Source organism: Sebastes fasciatus, chromosome 2 (genome assembly GCF_043250625.1).
Source record: "Sebastes fasciatus isolate fSebFas1 chromosome 2, fSebFas1.pri, whole genome shotgun sequence".
Classification (NCBI taxonomy): domain Eukaryota; kingdom Metazoa; phylum Chordata; class Actinopteri; order Perciformes; family Sebastidae; genus Sebastes; species Sebastes fasciatus.
In genome coordinates this window covers 12,856,930-12,881,058 of record NC_133796.1, presented here as the reverse complement: position 1 = coordinate 12,881,058, position 24,129 = coordinate 12,856,930, and the positions used below count along the sequence as shown (strand labels likewise).

At 38.7% G+C, this 24,129-nt stretch overlaps 1 long non-coding RNA gene across 2 annotated transcripts in view; it reads right to left on the bottom strand.

Moving 5' to 3' along the window:
- Positions 1-24,129, bottom strand: part of LOC141752399 (uncharacterized) — a 100,431-nt gene that overhangs the window by 61,140 nt on the left and 15,162 nt on the right. Inside the window, exons 2-4 of one of the 2 annotated variants that reach the window (XR_012590233.1) lie at positions 13,343-13,439; positions 11,996-12,089; positions 11,699-11,783 (exon numbers count right to left, since the gene is read on the bottom strand). This is a non-coding gene — a long non-coding RNA (uncharacterized LOC141752399). The other variant, XR_012590232.1, reaches the window with a different exon arrangement.

Here is a 24,129-nt window from a genome sequence, read left to right as displayed (position 1 = left end):
AACATGTCCTGGTTGTATGATTGCTATTTATGTACAAATCTGTTCAGATTGATTACAGGATTTAGAACTTCTTGCCAGCATGTGTGAGCTCAGCACACAAAGTCTGTGATACTCAAATTAAAACTAAACACCAATACCTAAAGCAATTGCACAAGATACTAAAGGAACAGAACAATGACATACTGTATTGTGAGATATAATTCTCTACCATATGAAATATAGACCATCTTTAAAGTCTTCCTTTTGAGGGCTGTTTCTCTCAATCTAAAATCCCCTCATAATCAATATCAAATTGCTCCTTTTCTCATGACAGGCAAAGCTTTGGTGCAATATATGGCTATATCTTTTGCTAAGGGAGTAAAACCCCTAATTTAGTCTGCAATAAAGCAGCTTAGAGAAACTGATTCTTTCCAGAACATTAATCATAAAAATTTAATGGATATCAAATATTTAATACAGTAGAATGTACAACTTGTATTACTAAGGCTCTCTCTAAATCGATCATGTAGAGGAAAATCCATAATTAAAATTATGCTAGCAAGGGCAAATCATTAAGATTTCTATTCAGCTTCATGCTTCACGAAAATGAAATATACACCCTGCCAGTGATGTATAGGCTATTAGGGGGAGAAATAAATTATTACTGTCTCTTATAAAAATGGGTGCTTGATTATATTAGAAAAATAAAAGTGTGTGATAATTCTTGTGTAACTGAATCTCAGATACAGCCTCTGTTCCCATGAAAATAGAGAATAAACCACATTAAAAATGGTATGTGTAACGGTAAATGTCTGGACCAGTGGAATATGGTGTTAAATACAACATTTATATTTGAAACCTTATTAATTATATAATCAATCAAAGCAGATGAATGTACTGTAAGGCTGAGGAATGAGACATTCAGCCTACAAGAATGAAGCAGCATTCACACTAACATACTAGAGGAGATAATAGACAGCAAACCATTTATTTTCTTGTTTTGTTTATATATCTCATATCAGAACTAGAATAGTACACTGTGACAAGGTGGTGATTGAAGAAATTGTCATATTGTCACTCAATGCAACCTTTGTTAACATTAGCTGTTAACTCTGTTATTTAGGAGTGTGCTGCCCACCGACTGCTACCCGCTAACGTTATTAGATTTCACCATGGATTTGTTGTTCACAGTGTAGCATTATCAGGGAAATCATCTATTGTCCCTGTGACGACAGGACGTTGTTACTCTCGAGCCCTGATATCTGCAGTACTGTTAAAAAATTTGTACCGTCATGTTTTCAGAATTTTGGCATTGACTTGGTACCAAAGTATCGGTTCTTGTGACATCCCTAGTCAGTTGTAACACCTGAACAGCAAGTCATTGAAAGTGCACGAAAACTACTTAGCCAACAAAAAGCTTAAAGTAATAGATAAATGGTTGAAACGTCCAGTTACTACCACTTTGTTAGTAGTGCAAATGCAAACTTTACAGGCTACTTAAGAAAAGCCTAAACAGGATATTTATGCCTTGTATAGATTCATATATGCCGGGGATCAACCAAAGCCATAGGGTTCAATCCACAGAGACTATCCCATCTATTGAGGTGGTAAAATGTGCTTTAGCCAGTCAGTTAAGGCTGCCCTAGAGGCCTATAGACATCTTGGTTGGTTTTACAAGGAAGGTAGTTTTGGTAACAGCAGGTACAGCAATGGTTTTGTAACTACAGCTGTGACTTGTTGTGGTAGTCGGTGTTACAAGGTGGTCGGGCACACACCGATTACATTACGGTGTGTGCCCCCACCGTCGTTTTGCTTTTCTTTTTTTTCTTCTTTTTTTACAGAAATAAAACCCATTTTGTTCAGTTTGGCGTATCAGTGGCATGTTATCAACACGTTACCAACAGTGAATGCATCTGCTCCATACGGAGTCGGAGTAGCAGGTCGTCATATTTCACACATATGGGACGAAAGAGGGTTGACAGAAAAGACAATGTAAAGCAAAAAGCAAAAGCGCCTATTTGGCATTATTTCAGATTAAAACCCAATGCTATAAGAAAACCATGACGTTAATGAGGCCATCGCCGTGTGGAGGACGGAGCGGTCACAGCCGGTGCAGGGTGGAAACTTGCGGCACCACAGCGAAAGCTGACCGGAGAGGCCAAACACACAGCGACCCGACGTTAATGATCAAAGTAAGCGCGCAACATATATTGACCGTCATCTTTTCTTGTAAAATGTCCGGTGTAATCGGTAACACTGGTGCTGTCACGAGTTTATTAACCTGTGGAAAAATTTCCTAACCATCACATCCTTACTGAGACTCAAATTTCAAATTTGGGTGACAACAAAAAGGCCTGTCACAGGGCCATTAAGCAAATATGTTTGCACACATATCAGAGGGGACTGTAAAATGAGGAGTAAGTACAGTGAGCTTCTACACATCTCCCCTCTGGCACTGTGATATGGACTGAGGCCATTCCCTTTTGGAGGAATTCCTCCATTCATCCACACATACCTCCCCCTCCATCTTAGCAGCTCTTTGATCTGCTTATGTTCTCTTGAAAGGCTGAAACACTTCAAACAGAAAGGGCCGTGAGCCGAGCGTGACTTTCATACGAGCAGCTGTTTTTTTTTACTGCCATCTCATCGATTTGATAAAAGTGATCGATACTCTTAAATTATATATCATATCTTGTTCCTCTGTTTTGGGATCTGAGCATCAGTTGACTCTTCACGATTTGAGAGGAGAGGTGCTTTTTACTCTAACGAGTGTGGACAGTCCTCTCAGAACATATAGTACAGTATGGAAGATATGAATTATGGATTGCAAGTACAAAGGGTTCGTATAGAAAGTATCTGATCAGAATATCAAACATTTCAGATACATGAAGGCCATTATAACTTTGGAAGTCTTTCTACACCTAATGATTTATAAAGTACACTTCAATTTCAAGATCTACTTTTCTCCAGAGCTCATAATTACCTTCATTCTGTAGAAATGCACCCTAGACAGAAACACCGTACCCAATTCACATAGGGATGCACTGATCTGATCTGCTCGATCACCATCTCCGTTGACACTGAACCGATTAAGTGGACTGGGTATCTGCCATAATGTCAACAATCCACATTAAATACAGTTTTATTGTTAATATGAAATTCATTGTTTCTGCTGTTAGTTACAATCATTCAGTCATAGTGGGGCACCAACTCAGTGTTAGGGCCACAACAATCTCTGGCCTTGTGTTACCTTACAAAAAAATTGCATGTCTCAATTAAAAAAAAATTTGTGTTAGTTTGTGTTTTGTTGTTAAATTAGATAATATGTAATAAATTAATCTGAAAATATTTGTTATGTCAAAGACGCTCAGTATACAAAGTAAAAATAATTCAGAGGCAGATGATATGCAATGTTTATTATAGTATTTGGCACATTGAAATAACGGCTGTAACCTGCTAAACTTGGCACACTTTATTTTTTATGAGTTACAAATACAGGAGGTCCTGGTTCAAAACGATTTAGTTAAAAGGGAGCACCGGTATAGGATCGGTAATTGGTATCTGCAGATACCCAGGGATGGGAATCAGTATCGGGAGCGAAAACGTTGGAACGGTGAATTCCTACTTTCAGAGAAGTGGGTTAAACCCACATCTGCAGTTGATGTAAATAAACACTTGTCATCTGACCCTCCTCCTATTTAGTTTGATGTTACGGAGGTTCAAACAACATTCAAGAACATCTTGTACTACTTAATCTAATAAAAAAGGCAATAATGAAGACGTAGAGAAAGTGAGCATGAGAGACAGAGGAAGAGTGCGCACAAATGTGTGATCAAGACAGAGCAAACATAGAAGAGGGAGAAACTCAAGTTATCTAAAGTTTTGTACCGTCCACGGCCCGCCTGCTTGGACCAGACCAACAGCCCAACTGATTTCTGTGATATTTTCATCACACAATTGGTGGGGGCACACCTATGTATTATCTCTCCAAAGTCACAACTCCCTTCCTTTCTTTTACTTTTTTGATCACAAGACACATTGCACAGCGAAAAATGTTGTACTCCAATATCAATAATAATAACAACAACAACAAGGCAGAGTAATCATCCTAAACAGCATGCATGTATCAGAGCTTTTCAACTGATTAACTCCAACTCTTACACTAACAGCAGGTACGGTACGTGCTCCATCTGCAGTCTCAAACCACAATTACTCACAGATCATCTGCGGTTAACCCGACTTAAACGTGCACAATTAGCACCAAACTATCCACAACAAAACCAGTCTCAAACTAATTAATCTCAGAAGTTAGCAGAAGAACAAAAACGTATGAAACGCATTGCAAATGACGTAAATAAAACAAGAGAAACGTGAATAAATTAAATCTGCGACACTGTTCACCAATAGGTGATGCTGCACAGTGCTGTAATCAAAGCTATGTGAAAATGAACTACAGTAACTACAGTCCAGTTACTGTAGTTCAGTACTGAATACAGTAACTGGGCTAGCATGTCTGGCACACTTTATCTATTCAAGTTCGAGTTTTGAGTGCACAAAAACAAGTTATTGACCACTAAGCAATAAAGATGTTGCCAAAATGAAATATGAAAAAACACCACAAAACAAAAGCATAATTTTGTCCTGTGATATTATTTTAGTTATCACTATTGCTCTGCTCCAGTGTGAACCAAAACATCCTTGTAATTAAGAGATTTGTTGTTTATTGCATTTTCACACTGCTCTCTTGCTTTGGAGAAGCACTGTAAAATATCGCTCTACCATAAAAATAGTTTCTCTGCTATATTAACACAGATGGACACAGGCAGTCTGACACAGAGAAATGCTTACTGAGGGTTCTTTAAAGACCCCCTGAAGCGCAAATCAGAGCTGAGGTCATAAGCTGTGGTTGTGATAAAAAGGAAATATGAGAGCGAGCTGTGAGCCAAACTGTGGAAAGGTTCATCTCATAAGTGGCAAAGCAACAGCAGTATTTCTGGAGGTAGCAATAAAAACAAACACAGTGATGAAATACAGTTGTATTGGAACACTTTTTATCAAAATATTACAGTCATATACCACATTACTGCCCTCTACTAATATCACGTCTGTGACATAGCTTGTATGTAAACTTTTAGTGGAGATGGGGGAATATTACGAGACGGGTTAACGGTCTCGTTTAATGACTTGTGCCACTAATAGTTAATGTTATTTTCTCTGTTGAGGTTGTGCGTAGGCACTCTGATTGGTATTTGGTCACAAGCCGTTTGAAAATCCTTTTATTTCAAGCGTTATGAAGGCAAGTAATGTTCTGAAAGTGATTTCTGTCCACAACAGAGATCCAATTTAACAATGTCATGCTGAAATTCACAGAAACATTTTTTCCTCCCTTTTGCTCTCGTGTATCTGCATAATTTCCTTTTTTGCTTGAATCTTGCTCATTGAGAGATGGACAATGGTGATTGATGCAGAGCTGCAGCTGCATGCACTGCAAACTACCGAGCAACCATGGTTTATTTTCTCTGCACACTACACCCAGATGTTTGGAAAGCACAATGTAAATGGTTGTGTCACCACAGTAGAAAGTAGTAGGCCTGTATTTAATAAGAAACCTGCATGTGCATCAATGCCACTTTTACAGTAACAACCACAGTAGATTTACAGTAAGTCATCACATTGCCTTTCTGATCAAAGAAATGAATTAGGTGAAGTAGCGGCCAATGTTGAAAGATTGAATACTACAAAGCCGTCGGAGCTGCAATGGTTAGTCTAACTGGTTTCCATTTATTTGGGTAGGGAGGTATTTAACATAAGTGGCATTGCAGCTGTTGTTTCTAGGTAATTCTGGGTACAAACAAACAGTCATATAGAATGGATGGAGTCTTTACCACATGAGTAAACTCTTATCATTCTGGGGGTGTAAGAAAATGTAATGTAATGTAGGAAAGTGTATGTGCCCTCTCAAAGTAGTTCTAGGATGTTGGAAGTTACAGCGACTGACATAAATGCAAACGCAAAATCACATGGTTCTGGTTGCGTAAAAAAAAAAGTACACTTTTTAAATCAGATTTTATGCATATGGCGGTGTGTTCTTTATACTATGATAGTTTTCCTAAAATTAGATTTAAAAAGAACCCACAATATATCACCTGGCTTACATTATAGCAACATATCACAATAGTAACCTGTGTATCATGATACGTATTGTAGCGCCAGATTCTTGCCAATACCCGGCCCTACACCATAGTCCTAATTGCAAGTCATATTTTATGCCAAACCACCCATTTTAGACTACACGTTAGGGATGGGACAATTAAGGATTTTATCATGTAAAAAAAACAATAAGTTGATCGTGGTGAATAACCTTTAATCGGGAAGATCGTGAATATCGTCACAAGTGACTTGAGAAAGCGGTGTAGCTCGCTATGATGGCACAGAAGTGAAAAATAGATCCTGATTATAAAAAAGGAATTATCATGAAGAAAAAACAGACTCAAACAATGTTGCTATTTTATTTATTTATTAATTAATTAAATTATTTATTTATTTATTTAATTATTTATTATTATTATTTATTTAATTATGAAGGGGGCCCTTATGATTTATGATTACCTTATTTAAGATGGTTTGATTTTTTGTTTTTCCACAAAAAAAAAAAGGTGTGTCATATCTGTGATGCAATAAACAATTAGTTTCCTAACAAAATGTAAGGTAAAATGATTCCAGTATGTTTTAGTGCCATTCTAAGAGTTTTAAGCATATTTGATGATTATCGGGATAATATCAAGAATTGCAATTATTTTGGTCAGGATAATTGTGACATATTTTGTATTGTCCCATGCCTACTACACGTCATCACCCAACACCATGAAAATGTTCCACTACTATCTCCCTGACTTCAAGGAGATGTACAGGCTTATTCTTGCAGTCCTGCACCATGCACGGGCATAGTCATTTATCAAAGCATTCAGTGTTTGACAAACAACCCATCTGTGGTCTCGATAAACATCACGACTGAATGTGACAAAGTGACGATGATGAAGAGTCGCCCTGTCTAACAAATGAAGAATTGTTGTAATTATTTCAGTAAGACGGACCTGCAACAGCATGACATCAGCACAGGATGGCAACATCTGGATTCAACCAAAATGGTGCCTTCACAAAATACTTGATTTCATAATATATTGATTTCATGTCTGGCACCGTCAGTTAAGTGTAAAGAGAGCTGTGTGAGGTGCATCAACCATCTGTCAGTCGGATGAACACGATGACAGCAGATCACAAGTATACTGTATGTGTAAGAGCACAGTCTTGGCATCGCACCCAGTGAATTGAGTGAACCAGATGAATAGGAATTTTTGATAAAGCCGCACGTTTTTGAACAGATAATTCAGGCAGTGTCATGTAATTCCTAGGATACATCTGCATTTTTAACGTTTTGTGTTATATGTCTATTCAAACTTGTGAATTCTCATTAGGGGTGTAATTCAAAGCTAGTATCTTTAGCTGTTAAATGTATAGTTTGGGTGTTTTAAAGTGGGGTTGTATGAGATACTTATCCATAGTCACTGTATTACCTACAGTAGATGATGGTGTGCACGCATCCAGTTTGGAGAAAGACAGCAGTATCGAGAATTACGGCGTATGGAGCAAAGTAATGTACTGCTGTGGACTGGGGCAGCAGCAAAACATACTTTAGCCACCTAAAAGAGGCTCACCAAAAAAAAAAAAATCTAAATCATTTAAGTATATGCTTTAATTAAAATATTTTCACAGCTTTACCTTGCCGTCAGACAGCCCTTTTTGATAGGGAACTGAACCTGAAACTTATCTATTCTCTTTTCAAAGCCACCAGACTAAGTTGATAAAAAAACGTATAGATAAGTTTCACCTTAAGTACCCCATCAGAAAATATTGTAAATACAGCGTACATTTAAACAGATATCCATCTTTTTAGGTGGGCTTTTCTGTTAGGTGGCTAAAATACATTTTGCTGCTGTATTCGTCCTGGAATTCAAAAGTAAACTGGTCATTTGAATAAATTGAAAGTGTGAGAAAATCGCCAGTTTTTCTGTCCTAAATAATTGCAAACAACACAAAGTTGCCAGTATCTTATTCAATCTACTGATTTTTTTTAAAAAATCATACAAAATATTCACCAAAACAGACCCATTGTATCACAAAAAACACAGTTGTCCATTATGTATAGAATGCAATGTAAAGGAATGTGCCAAGATGGCTCTCTGGCATCGCTATTGATATTGAGTATTTATAATTTATGTCACATATCTGAGCCCGGAGGTTGAACATTTATATTAAAGCAATATTTGTTAAGCAAAGTTAGCTATCAAATATACATTTTAAAAAGAGCAGGGAATAATGCATCTGAAAATGTGTATATATTGTAAACTGTTAAGCTCCTCAGTAAAGCTCTGGCACTTGAGCCATGAGTACTATTTTTCCAATGTGTATGTGATTTAAATAGCACCATACCAATCAAATCAAACTCAGAATGTAAGAACATTATTGAGACTAACAGTAATTATTAGAGATTGAATAAATTCAATATTTTAGATATGCTACCAACACTGCTTCTTAAATCAGAATGTTGATGGCTACTTAAATGTGTTTTTTACTGGCTAATGTACTTTTGAGAAGGAAAATATGAGCATGGAGTCCTACTGTTTTAGCACCCGTTCATGATTTCTTTTCCTCCAGGCAATTCTTTCCTGAATGTTGTACAGTCAGATCAAATTAGTCGAGTGTGAAACCGAACTATATTGCCTCTCAATCAGCCAGTTACCAGACCTCTTTCTATGTGCCTTCCAGCCGTTAAAACAAGAGCAGAACCGTTTTTGGAACATTCCCTCTTGGGCACGCAGCTAAAGAGCATCAGTCATTTGACTAAATGTAGAACAAGTGAGATCTCTGTAGTGACTGCATCACCATAATTATCAACTCGCTCTCAGCCATCGTCACCTAACATAACTTCACAGTTATAGTGAAACATTTTCACAGTATCACAATGTTGGCAGATTATATAACACCAGGTTGCAGAAATAATACAGGTATATTTGAGGATAACAAGACACTTCATTCAGCTCCAGCAGGAGGAGGAGGAAGAGGTCTACAGGAGGCTCTCAGAGCTTACTGAAGTGTTCAGTAATATGGAGTTTTCATTGTGAAGAATAGAGTTGAAGCGTCCGGAGAACAGCTGGGAGCTCCACGAAGCAGCTGCAGTGCTTTACCGATTCACCCTGTACTCTTAAATCATTCATAAATGTTTACCCAGTGCTGCATACAGCAAATGTGCTCCAGCATTGCCGTTTACACGCCTAAGATCGGCCGAGGCAGATCTGGGCTCCTATCGTAACGCGAGTCCAAACTTCAGTGCTGCATTAATAATAGAAAGCTACAAACAGGAGGTTAAGGACCTCCTGATGCATGGGCACTGGGTGAACTGGGTCCCTCTTCATAAAGACTGCTCCATGTCACCCCATCCCCCGTCTGTCTGTTTGGCCTCTTGTACAACCTTTAGACATGGCAGCAAACATCTAGGGCATGGGGAATCATGAGCAGCGCAATGATCGCTCACAGGTGACATGCCTAATAGTCCCTTCAGTCTACCACTTTAACCTGACATGTTCAATAAATTCCCATATAGGTACCGATGATGGATCTGAAATCAGAATTACAGACTGACGTGCACACGTACAGTGTGTGTGTATCGTAAAATACACTGCCTATGCGCTGGTATAACAGAAAATGAACTTTAGACAAATGGAATAAGCTACCTGCAGTCTTTCAGGATGGCTTTCCCTAGTGACCAGATTTCATCTCCTTAAAAGGAGCCATTAACTCCTCGTGACAGAGAAATGAATTTGCTCTGTGGTGAGAACAGCTTCTCATCGGCAATCATTAGTTTAGCACTCCATAATCACCCCCGTCGTGCTGTGTGTTCATCAGCAGGCCTGCCTGCTCTGCTGGCGCTATCAGAGACTGAGGCCACTATCATCAAGGGCAGGATGTGAAAATTGCTCCATAAAACAAAAGTAATATCCAATAAAATAGGAAAGCAACTGGCACTTACCACATAAAACTGAAAGATTACCATGGAAGTACATGGTAAACACGTTGTTATTCCTCAGATGTAATCCAAATTGCAGCCTTGTGGTGCTGCTTTACCTTAAGACTTACAGGTCTCATCTGTATATTAAGATGAGGAATGGGGCTCATAGATGAAATGCTATTCAATAAAGCACATTTTCCTGTTAAGGGTCCATGATAGCAGTGGGGGAATAATTCAGAAAGGATGCTAGGATTAGAGTAAGAGCTGTGTGGTGTTTGTGGCTTTAAAGGTTCTGTGGGAACAGGAACAATCTGTCTTCATTGCAGCTCTGACTTGATGAGGCAACCTGAAAGGTAATTAAGTTTGATATGTTGCCTGTGCTCCTCAGCCCACGCTTTGAGAGAGTAACAAGCTCCAACAGCAAAAAGCAATGTTTAAGTTATGGCCTGTCATCTCCGATTTTCTGCCCCTTATGATTTTTCACTGTCACCAATTTATAAATTCTATTTGAACCAGAAATAATCCAACATTAAGGCATCTTTCCACTCCCAAATAGACTACTGATGTTAATCTAGGAGGCATACAATAAACACAAACATATTTTTATATAAAAAGACATGAACACTGATTCATTCTGAATTTGTGAACAGCATTCATCATTTAAAAAAATATATCATATTTATTGCACTGGTCAGAATATAAGAAAAAAGAAATCTTCCTGGTAGTTGCATTTTAGAAAGGAAGTGGAGATCATCTTATATTCAAGGGCTTTCGAGAACCTTTTCACGACAGAGTATGAGGATTCGGCGTAGATATTTAGGTACTCTCATGATGCTCATTTAAAGATTGCTTTATTTAAAATTAGTGTGAGCTGCTGACCGTACGCATGGAAGAGCCGTACCAATATCGATATTTGAGTATAAAAAATATCTCCCGTTTTTATATTGTTTATGTTATATATTTATGTGAATATTAATTAGAAGTTTTTTTTCAATAAATACATAATATAAACAAACATTTGAGGATTTAACATTTTACAATTGATGAATTTGTCAGTGCTCTCTGGTGGACGACATTACATGTCACTGCTTGTGTCATTCTACAAAATGAATAGGCTATGTTTAGATTTGTAGTACTGTTGCATGGTGGTGGAGTACTTACAGCTGGAACATGCAATATTGACAGATAACATCAGCATCAATGCACATATCAAATACATGACTTACACGCCCTCTTAGTAGTAAGCTTGGAATATAAAAAGATACCAAACGTTGGACATACAGTATTCTTTATCTAAGCCGGCTAATTCATCATATAGGCCGAGAGGACAGCTTAATTCATAATAAAACAAGTACGAAAATTCTATCAAGCAACCACCAGACCTTCTGCTCAGGCTACAATCACAAATCACACTCATAGCAAAAAAGTTAACTTGAAAAATAATGTACCTGTTGAGGACAGCATACAGTAACACAACAGCTTCAGTGTCCACACAGACACTGTGCATTTAAGCATCAAAACCTCCATAACATCAGCAACTGTGCAGAAAGTAAATACTGTAATGTTACAGCCACGGCGGGCCATTTAGCCTCAAGTTAAGCCAGAAGTATTAAAAGACAACAGACTTAAAGAGAGAGGGTAAATTGTACTCACAGTATTTGAGGACATAGCTTGCATTTTCTTGTCCTTCAGGGAGGCGAAGTGGTCAATATCCAGGTCATGAAATTTCCCAGTGACACTCCAAATAGTCCCAAAAAAAGCACAGGAGCATGTTAGTAACAGTTAACATTACCGCAAAACTATAACTTTCTGTAAAACATTGTTTGTGACGCAGAAGTGCAGCAGCTTAACTTGTCTTTTCCACAGTCTCCAGTAGCATGTCAGTGAACACATCTGATTGGCTAGCACTTAATAGTTTCTAATCAAAGCATGTCAACTTCTCAACTTTACCTGGCTTCCCCTCTGTTGCGTTGACATGATTTCCTCTAGGTAGGGGCACTAGATCCTTTCTCACCACACACTAGAGGGGTCTCTGCTTCCTATCCTGTTGACAATGATCTGGTTAGAGCCCTGGATTTTAATAATGTGATGGATGCTTTTGCCCAGAAACTGGTGAGAAAAAAACCCACACATAAACTCGGTGTGTGTTGAGACAGCCCACTGTGTTACTACATGCTTATGGTTTAAATAGACGTACCATATATTTAGGTACTCTCCTGATGTTCATTTAAAGATCACTTTATCAAATTAGTGTGAGCTGCTGACACAGTACACGTTAGAGCCCGACCGCAACTGTATGCCGAGTCTACCAACATCAGTATGAGCGTATAAAAACATAAAACATTTTTACTGCTTGTTTATGTTATATATTTAGGTGTATAGTTATGAGAAAAATATTTATTTTAATGTAAACAAACATTTTTGAGTATTTAACATTGTACGTAGTATTCAACGTGGATGAACTTGTCAGTGCTCTCTGATGGAAGACATTACATGTCACAGTAGGAAAACAACAGGTGTAAATAATAAAATTAACGATGGCTGAATTCCATTTAGCTGCTTCGGTGTCTTCATACAGGATTTGCATGTTAATTCACTGTCACACTTAAAAAGAACCCAGCCATCATTAATGTTATTAGTGACACCTGTGCTTTTCCTACTTTCCAAAGTCAAGATGTCTGTTAAGCACTCATTGTAGCATTGACATGGGCTGTTTTCAAAAACCGCCTACTAAATACTACTGAATACTGCACTACATACTGCATATCTGAGTAGTATGCAGTATGCAACGGTTAAAGTGATGTATTTGCAGTATTGTTAGACGAGGCTTTGGCCTTTAAACCAGCTCTTAAAGCACTGGACAAAAAAATAACTTGTACAATATTATCGAAAAATACAACTTAGATTTCGTTGTTTAGGTTATGTTTGTTTACTTTTTATTTAAACAGCTCATAGTGAAGTCAGACAAACAGGATCATCAACGAGGGGAGACGGGAAATATAAAACATTGCTCGACAATTTACTTTACTCAAACTGCTTTTTCAGTTACAGAAAAAACAGTGGAATGAAATCCCTACAGATATTAGAGTAATCTTAAAAAGGTTTGTGTTGTCTCAGCAGGAATCCCTCTGCCCCGTCACATTTGTACATTTAAGCATGAAAATACCTCCATAACATCAGCAACTGTGCAGAAAGTAACTACTGTAATTTTACAGCCACGGCGGGCCATTTAGTCACAAGTGAAACCACAAGTATTAAAGACAACAGACATAAAGAGAGAGGGTGAATTTTACTCACAGTAGTTGAGGACGAGGCTTGCATTTTCTTGTCCTTCAGGGAGGCGAAGTGGTCAATATCCAGATCATGAAATTTCCCAGTGAAACTCCAAATAGTCCTAAGAAAACCAGAGGAGCATGTTAGTAACAGTTAACGTTACTGCAAAACTATAACTTTCTGTAAAACATTGTTTGTGACGCAGAAGTGCAGCAGGTTAACTTGTCTTTTTCAGTCTCACTGTCAGTGAACACATCTGATTGGCTAGCACTTAATAGTTTCTAATCAAAGCAAGTCAACTTCACCTGGCTTCCACCTGGCTTACTGTATCCTGTCTCACCACACACTAGAGGGATCTCTGCTATTATCCTGTGGACAATGATCTGGTTGGAGCTCTTGATTTTAATAATGTGATGGATACTTTTGCCCAGAAACTGGTGAGAAAAACACAGAAAACGCAGACTTGGAGTGTGTTGTGACAGTTCACTGCGTTACTGCATACTTATGGCTGGTTAAACCATATATTTAGGTACTGTCCTGATGCTCATTTAAAGATTGCTTTAATAAAAATGAGTGTGAGCTGCTGACACAGTATGCATGTTATAGAGCCTGACTGAAATAGTATACTGAGGCTACCACTATCGATATTTGAGAATATTTCTTTGTTTGTTTATGTTATGTATTTGTGTAAAGTTATGTGAAAAGTTTGTGTTTTTTACATAAATACACAATATAAACAAACATTTTTGAGGATTTAACATTTTAAAGAGGATGAACTTGTCAGTGCTTTCTGGTGGAAGACATTACACGTCACAGTAGGAAAACAACACGTGTAAATAATACAATTAACGATGGCTGTGTTCCATTTAGCTGCTTCAGTGTCATCATACAGGTTTTGCACATGTTGATTCACTGTCACACTTGAAAAGAACTGAGCCTACTTCACTTTCCTCCTTTCCTAAGTCTAAAAGTCTGCTAAGCACTCATTATAGCATTGACATGAAGTAGGAACAATTTGTAAGGAAGCCATATTTCTTAATTAAAACAAGATATAATGAGCAACACTGCTGGTGTCATTCTACAAAATGTATATATTTACATTGGCAGTACTGTTGCATGGTGGTGGAGTACAAAAAAGCATATACCACTGAGTAAACCACAGGATAAGTTGTTGTTCACATTAAAAGCAATCAGTGCGCACATCAAAGATAGCTGTCTTACCCATCTTCTTAGCATGAAATACACAGCATGTAACACACTTAATACACACTGCAAATTAGTGGTGAAATACAAAAATACAGCTGGAGCATGCAATATTGCAATGCACATATCAAATGCATGACTTATACACCCTCTTAGTGGTAGCCTATACTTGGAATATATAATAGCCTTTATCTTAAGCAAACTCAACATATAGAGCACAGCTTCATTAATGATAAAACAAGGATGAAATTGATATCAAGCAACCACCATACCTTCTGCTCAGGCTACAATCACAAATCTCACTCATAATAAAAAAAGGTAACTTGAAAATAACTAATACAAAGTGTGAAATCCAATGTCCAATGGGTCCATTTCTACTCACGAGGCTCACATTTTCTTGTCCCTCAGGGCTGCAAAGTGGTCAATATCTGTGTCATGAAGTTTAACTCGAGATATTCTTAGCTAAGCTGACATACATAAGCACAGGAGCACTGTTACTGTAAAACAAAGTTATCTAACTTTCTGTAAAATAGTGTTTGTTTGTGAGGCAGAAGTGCAGCAGCTTAATTTGTCTTTCTGCAGTCTCTCAGCAGCATGTCCCTCTGACCACACCTGATTGGCTGATACTTAATTGCTTCTAATCAGAGCACCAGTAGTCGCTTTCGGTCCAAAATAGCGGAAACGTAGCTTTGAGACTGGGTGCTGATGTTTCAATGGAACGAACAATTGACTTTCACTTCTTGGCAATATATACGTTCTTTGCCTCAGTTGGTTATGTCGACGTGATTGCCTCATTAGCTCTACTGTAGGGGTGCTATATCATGTCTCACCACCACATACTAGAGGGGTGCTGTTTCACCAATTTGAAGAAATTAAATTAAAATTGTTTTAAAAAAAAATTGATAGTGATATTGAATTACGATGACAGTGACGTTTATGTCTGACCAAATATATTTCTATTAAAATGACAATGATGGCTACTTTTAATTCTAGCAGCATTTCTGGCTCCTGGCTTGAAAACGCCGCTGCATACTGTAGCACAATGGCATCACATGGAAGGATAGAAATCAGCACTTTACCTTCAGACGATCTTGTACACATCTGCAATCACATTAGTTGAACTGGGCGTACTGGACTGGTGTACCAGGGGCTTCCAGCTGTTCAATTTTCAAACTGGGGTCTGCACATCCAGAATAAATCAACTTCTGGATGTGCAGACCCCAGTTTGAAAATTGTGGCCTGTATAAGTTAAAGGCTTACAGTAACTAGTGCACCCTCATTAGCTACTCCTGTTTATCCAGTGAGTTGCACTGGCCAGAGGAACCCTGCGGTTTAATAATGTGATTGATGCTTTTGCCCAGAAACTGGTGAGAAAAAAAAACCCACATTGACTTGGTGTGTGTGGAGACAGCTCAATGTGCTTAAAGGGTGGTTTACAAAAAAGTCCACTTTATTAGATTTGTCATATACATACAGGTATATGAAATTTGACCTTTGCTTAACCCGTCCTTAGGAGCAGTGAGCTGCTAAAGCCTTCGGGGAGCAACTAGGGGTTCAGTGTCTCACTCAAGGACACTTTAACATGCAGACAGTAGGAGCGGGATCGGGCCGCCAACCTTGTGGTTAAAGGACGACCCACTCTACACACAATACAGCCATTTTTCCAAGATCTATGAAAAGTGCTTTTACTGTGTTTCACCTTGCTCTGCATTGCATATATATGATATGATATGATATAATATAATATATACTGTGTAAATACAGGTGATGTCTTAAAATAAATCTAAATGAAGTTTGCTGGAGACTGGTAGGAATGATACATTTACTAGAAATGTGGCTATAGATCCACTGTAAGCAAACAGTCTCCAATACAGGAAAGATATTGCCTTGGGAGAAACACCGTCTTTACACATGTCAAAATATTCATTATAAATTCATTACAAATGTCATGTCAGTGGAGTGCATAATGAAATGCGTAATTATACAGTTGGATTTAGTCATTCATTGTGCTTGTCTTTATTGGATGTTTCTCCATGAAAGGAATTTGTTAATTTAAAAAATCTACAATAATAATAATAAAGAGTGTATAGGCTTTATATAGAAAACTCCTGTTTCTTATACACATCAGTAGGTCAAAGCCAGTTAAATGTATTTGTGCCATTTATTTGTTTGACTATAACGATTATGCTTTCTAAATCATCCTGTTTTTAAGTGCTTTGGATGAAATGGAATACCATTGTGTTTGTGTGTGTGCGACATGAGCGATGCTGTATTAAAGTCGAGGCCTCAATCTATTCAAGAACCTTCGCTGCACTATCTTCACAATTGAGTTAGCTCGGTGCAATTGCTGTCCATTCAATGGCTGAGAAATTGAGTTTCAAGCCCGAAGTGCTGCCAACATCATGGAATGAGGTAAGAGAGAGAGAGAGAGAGAGAGAGAGAGAGCAAGGGAAGGAGAGAAAAATACTGAAAAGTAAATGAATATATCTTCATCCTCCCGTGCCCACATTGCAATGAGCGAACATACATTTATTCAAAATGTGACACTTGAGAAAGTTTTTGACAACCATGTCAAAAAATCCCAGAGGTTCTTCATCTGTCCGGCACTGGTTTACAGTCATTAAGCCCCAGCATCATAACCAAAGGCTTATGCAGCCCATCCCTCCTCTATATGCAAAGCAGTGATTACTGGACAGGTTATAAATTGTGTTATTTTCTCCATCTCACCGAGAACTGCTCATTCGTGGAAAGGTGATTTGGAGCGGCCCCACAATTACATAGCTTGAGAGAGAAAATTGCGCACTTGACTCTGCCAGGGTCCAATTGGTTCCAACTTCTAGATGATGGTGCAATCAAGGCCGTATTTATTTGGTCATGTTTGGGTCCAGGAGTTGATTGAATTTTGGTATCAACCCCTATCACTATTGTACTTGATTGTGTATGCAAAGTGTATTTGATGAGCGCTTGTGTTGTTTATTTGCCTTATTTGGAGCGCCGTGCGTGCCAAGCGTCCCCCTACTGTATGGCACTGCACCCCTCTGTGGCTCATGCTTGTCATTGTTCTGTCGCTTTGATCAGCCTGAGTCAATCTTCTTTGCTTTCGCTGCCAGCCGTCACAGATTGGCTAGACGATGTGACACAGATCCAAATTCAGAGCCCGTCTCTCCTTCAGAAGCAAATACACTCAGAAATGACCCTAAATTCGGTTGTGTTGTCATTATGTCTGGAATGACGACCATATGGGTCCATATGGCAGTGCTTGTCTGAAGCACCATATGTTATCAGCGCAAGCAGGCTGTAGTACTCATTTGAATAATATTGGTATCTCAAACCACACCGTATGCTGCTAAATTCCATCACGCTGCTTAAAAAAAAAAAAAAAAAAGGCATTCGTCTGGAATTAGAGGAAGTAACCGAGCTTAAGGTTTTCATGATTGGGCCTGATTTGAATAAGAATCAATCTTGCTAAAACATTAACCGTTCTCCATTTAGTACATGTTGTGTTTCAAATAACCATATGTTGCATGCTGATTGGTTTACGGCTTGGTTTTGTATCTGAATGTGCTGCAATTATTCGGACAAAGAATGTAATGAAATTGCTCCATATGCTACTATAGAATGCATCGAAAGAAAGCAGCTCCTCTCTGTTGCTTTCACAGTGTTTATTTTGACTGAGTGGACACACAAGTTCTGTTTAAACAGTACAGGTTGAGGAAAATTGCTTACAGGCCTGGCCTCTCCTCGGCTGAACCCCACCCATCCTATCCCGTCTCTGTCAGTTGGGGTTAAGGATAGCTACCAGCAGCTCCACAGCCCCCCCATCCGAAAACAAGACTCCTTCTTAAAGCAACACACCGGGATGCTTTTAACTCCCTCCAGGCAATAAAGGGACCCAAGGTGCATTTTATAGAGAGGTTGCAAGGTTGCACTTCATTACAGTGTGGACAGGTAGACACGCCAATGGTGTGTCTGCTGTTTATTTGGCCGTGCAGAGCCTCTGAGATGGTAATAATAAAAAAAGGAATGTATGCAGGATGTTTGATTCAAAGCTTGTAAGATTCTGTTTACACAGTGGGGCGATGTGCTTTGAGAAAACATTTCCCCCGTAGGTGCTGTAACTGACTACAGGCTACAGGGCTACGGAATCATAGTAAATGAAGCGGGGAGACCACATGGTATCACACTGTATCATATACTTTACATGCAATGGTCATTTTATTACCCGTGCTGGCGCTCAGTCGACCACTTTGATCCAGACTGAAATATCTCAATAACTATGGGATAGATTACAATTAAATGTTGTGCAGTCATTCCTGGTATCCAGAGGATGGAGCCGACTGACTTTGCTGATCACCTGACTTTTCCTGTAGCGCCACCATGATGTTGTCATGGGTCATAGGTCATGGGTTAAATGCTGTGGTCAAATTTCATGTATGTACCTGTATGTATATGATGATTCTAATAAAGTTCACAATTCGGATTCCCTGACTTTTCATCTAGCCGTTCTCGGCTCATGATTGCTTTCAGGCGGGTGACCTCGATACTGTGGCTCTACTGCCCAATCACTAGGAAGTGGAGACGCATCGTCCATCTTTATATACAGTCTATGGTCTATAGTTGGTAAACTGGATGTTTGGGGTGAATCAACACGGACTGTAACAATTTGCACAAATGATGCAAGGCAAAAATTTGCTTTGCTTTCTGTCTGAACACATTTTTATTCCTTTTATTTTGTAAAATACTTCTGAGAGTGACATCATTTTATTTCAGAGACAATTACTCCTGCTGTTGCCTCCTTTTCACTGTAAATGTGTTAAAAAGAAATACCTGCATTCATGCAGAAAATACAGACTTTTTTTTATAATTGTACAAACTTTAGAACAAAACCCATGCCGAATTGTCTTCCTGCCAGCACAGTGATGCTGACGTATATAAGCGCCGAAATCTGAGACAGACAACATAAACATTTCAGCTTGAATAAATCCAAAGCCACCCTTTGTCTGGAAACTTTGCCTTTGAAAAAATGTCATTGGTTCTTCTGACAAAGTTGTCACAGGTCAAGTTGTATTTCTAATGGGTGCCGAGGCAGACTCACAGTAGAGGTGAAATTAAAGGGCAAACCAACGGAGCATTAAAGAAGAGCTGTGAAAAGCAAACTTGGAGTATTGCTTTACAGCTGTCATGTGAAGGGACATACAGTACACTCTCAGCCTCCTTCAAAGGGGCTGCTGAAGGTAAATAATTCAGAAAGCATGGCCAGGTATACTTTGCTGAGAGTTTTGCTCTATCTGACTCTCTCGCTATGGTTTGTTCCTGCCGTGTCTCAAATAATATATGAAAAAGAAAGAAAAAAGTGTACCATTTCTCTGTGGAGAATTGGATTTTTCTTTCTGTCTCCCAACAGAATTTGTAAACAGAGCTGCAGAGTTTGATGAGGTCTTGTTGAGGTAAGTCCAGAGGCATTGAGGTAAAATGGAAGAGAATGAGAAGCAGCACAGCTGCGACTTTTTTCCCCGGTGGAAAAGGCAAGTAGTTTATTGAGACCATGGCTCAATATTGTCAGGTATCGCTCAGTTATGATACAAACTACAATGACTTCCAATCTTCACTTGTCACACTTGGAGCTGGGGCTTCCTCCATTCACAATGTATTTGCTGGTTTTCTTTTGAAATGGAATCCTTTCATAAAATCTTCAAGAACTGGAGCTTAGTGCTGGAAACCTTAAAAAATGTGAGCTTATTAAAAACAGGGCTATCAAAATACAGTTATTTAGCTTTATTGTGTTGTAAGGATGGTAGATCAACAATGATGTGGATATTAATCATATCATATCAGCAAATTTGACAACCAATACTGATAAGTGTAACAATAACTATTTAGCTACGCTAGCAGCATAGCTAAAGGGATCAGTCAGACCACCACTTTGATTCAGACTGAAATATCTCAAACTACTAAAATACCTGCTAAACTAATGACATTCCCATCAGCCTTGGCTGTACTTCATTGTAATTAGCAAATATTTGCATGCTAACGGTCGTGTTTAGATGGTAACACACAAATTGCGAAACTCTCACGAGATGGTTGACGTTAGGCATTGCCCTTGAGTAGTTAAGGTTAGGATAGGTCGTTGGGCAAGCAAGATTTTTCGCAAGTTTTCACAATTTGTGGGTTACCTTCTAGACACGATCCATGCTTACACGGTAGACTAAGATGCTGAACATGGTAAAGGTCATATCTGCAAAACATCAACATGTTAATTGCACCATCTTAGCATGCTGACGTTAGCATTTCGATTTGTTTAAATGTATGCATGAAATTTCTTCTCTTGTGTTTTGATACATTTGTCCTGTTTTATTTCAGTACGGTCATTTAAACATTCTGGACCGCTATAGACTGGACTGTGGGCCGATTGGTTGGTTGAACACCTTATGTTAGAGGTTGCTTTCTCTGTTTATTTACATGGAATTTAAACAATTTGTTTATTTAAAGGTGCAGTGTGTAGGATCTGGCGGCATCTAGCGGTGAGGTTGCAGATTGCAAAAGGCTCCGTAAAGAGGACCCGCTCCGTATGTAGGGCTCATTCTAAGGTAACGAAAACAAAATGATTCATATTTACAGGTAATTACACAAAATCATACTTATTAATATTATATTCCATTTCTGCCAATAGATCCCTCTAAATGTTACACACTGTTCCTTTAAAATTGTATCTGATCACTTGAGTCCTTACATGATTAACATCTTGATTAGCACCATTTTACTACAAGTCCATGGATTTCAGAACTTAATGTAAATTCTAACACACCTAATGTACTAAATAAAGATGTGACCTGAGAAAATGAGAACACTGATAGACCCTGTAGCACTTTTGTTATAAAAGACATCACCGTGGCAGTTAAAACAGAACAAATCCCATCCAGGAGATCATGATTGCAGCCAACAGAAGGAAAATGCCGGTCCAGGGTGACCTCTGTATGCAACAACTCTCCCGTTCCATCAGACCAAAAACACTTGAAACTACTCTGCTGAATCAAAATTGAATTTTCGCCACTCTCATACTCTCCATATCAGCAACAATGCATTATCCCCGCAAGGTCAGCTGGGTCGTGTTTCCTGGGCCTATACAACGATTTACTTCACAGTACCTTTATTTTGGCAGTGCTGATTGCAGTGACGGTTAAACACTAAATGCTATTAAACTCTTGTTAGTCCGCGCTCTGCTTGTCCATCGCTTTTTCCATTCCATTTGCTGGCTATTTAGCTGAATATACAGTTTTGCTAAACTACATTTAGAGCCTGATTGGTTTCAGAAACAAAAAAAGTTACAGTACAGCATATTTGCGGGGCATAATTGACAGTCTGCTTTAGTTTGAGGAGAATGTGTTGCTGTGGAACAGTTGCTTTTATCGATAAAGTGACATTACACAAATATAGTGCTGCCTACAGTGATGGGTAATGATGGTTGCATGCTAAATGAATACAATTATTTCATGTGTAGTTGACATCAAGTGAGATATACTTACAAAGTATAGACTCTTCAGGAACAAAGTTTTGCTTGATGACAAGGCATTTTTAGACATGTTAGAGCCAGACTGAAATATATTGCATTGATTACTTCGATGCATACTTTATAGACATTCATGGTGAAAAAGAATGAATTGTAATAACCTTGGTGATTTTCTCATCTAGCGCCATCATCGGGTCAAAATTTGGATTTGTCTAATACTTTGGTTTATGACCATATGTGCAAAATGAATGGAGCTTTGCACTGTTAAGCAGCCTCAGTACAGCCTCACAGAGCCACAAGCATGGGGGTCTTGTTGGCATTAAAGGACCAATGTGTAACATTTAGGGGGGTCTATTAGCAGAAATTGAATATAATATTAATAACCATGTTTTCATTAGTTTATAATCACCTGAAAGTAAGAATCATTGTGTTCTTGTTAGCTTAGAATGAGCCCTTCATATCTAATTAGGGAGCGTGTCCTCTTCACGAAGTCTGCCATGTTTCTACAGTAGCACGGACAAACCAAACACTGGCTCTAGAGAGAGCCCTTTGCATTTTTACATTAGTTAAAGGCCACCGTAGTTCTCCGAAACACTTGTGAAAGGGAGGAGTGAGCGGAGGCTAATCAGATGGTTGCAATCTGCAATCTTACCACTAGATGCCACTAAATCCTACACACTGTGCCTTTAAAATATTTTTTGAGAGGATGTTATCAGCATAAGTGGTTTGCTTTGAATTGAATGGACCTGAAGTGAAATTTAGAGGTAGTGAAATTGTAATTTCATTGTGATCATGTATTTGGTGATTTTGTTATTTGCAACCACATTTTGTCGGTACCTCAATTCACCTCCATGTATGATTCTAGTATTTATTTTAATAGCAGACTACAATGGCTGTAGATGAGACCATGACAGTGAATCACAATACTAATAACGTGACTCTTTTATTGCTGAACTGCATGAATGTATTATTAGATATCGTTTTAAAACAGTTGGATGCTGCACAGGCCCACAGTTGAGAAGCATCAACTGTCGCTGCAGTTAAAGTTCCGCACAGAATAATCAAGAAAAACTCATCATTCGCTGAGTGTATTGTCATAAAGAGGGACATCCACTCTACTCTATTGCTGCTCTCCAGTGGTTCCACAATGTCATTAGCCCAAATGTTTCCTTTGTACGGCCCAGACTTCAAAATTACAAAAAACATTTGACAATAAAATATGTTTTGCCACATAATGGTGCCTATTTTTTTTTTGTAATTCTTTGTCTGCATAATTTATGCAGATCTTATATATCAATATCTAATTTGTGTCTCAATTCAACAATATAAAATATGCAGTCCTAATAACATTGTACTTTTATGTAAAGTAATTAAAAAAACTGTTGAGGGAAATCTTTCTTAAATAAGTAATGACAAAATAAAGAGAATGATAAATGGCCGAGTGATGGATTCCCTTGTGTATAAGTGTGTGTGTGTGTGTGTGTGTGTGTGTGTGTGAGGGGCGGGGGGTTGCTTTTCATGCTTGACCATGTGTTGACTGTGTGTCTTTAATTAGGGGAGGGTGGGTTTAACCGATAATGGCCTGAGTGGGAGAAGGCATTGGTGTCATTAGGATAATCAGAGCTCTAAACGAGGTTTTGATGCAGTGTGTCCGACAGGTGTAGTGGCAAGATAGGGGAGGGAAAGGTTCCTCCAGCGTGCTCCAGCTGTGTTTACACTCTTTGTGCGGAACAAAGGGGCCTTGTCATATCCGCCATGATTGATGCGGCCGCAGAAGAATACTTAGAGCATATTTACATGAAACACCGGTGGGAGGACCGACACGAGCAGGCCATTATTTGTCGGGCAGAGCGCTAGCCAAGAAGCAGGCATGCTGCAACACAACAGACCGTCTCTAACAGTTCCCCATGTGATGAAATCAGTTTACATTTCTGGGAATGAAGGCCCTGGCCTTCCGGACTACTACACTCACCCAACATAACCTTCACAATCACGCGTCATCTCCAGGCAAACCTGCCTCGGGGAAAATCACACCGCTCAAAACATCTCAGTGACACATCTCTCTCTCGTGTTTGTGTCATCCTTGTGTATCATTTTTTGA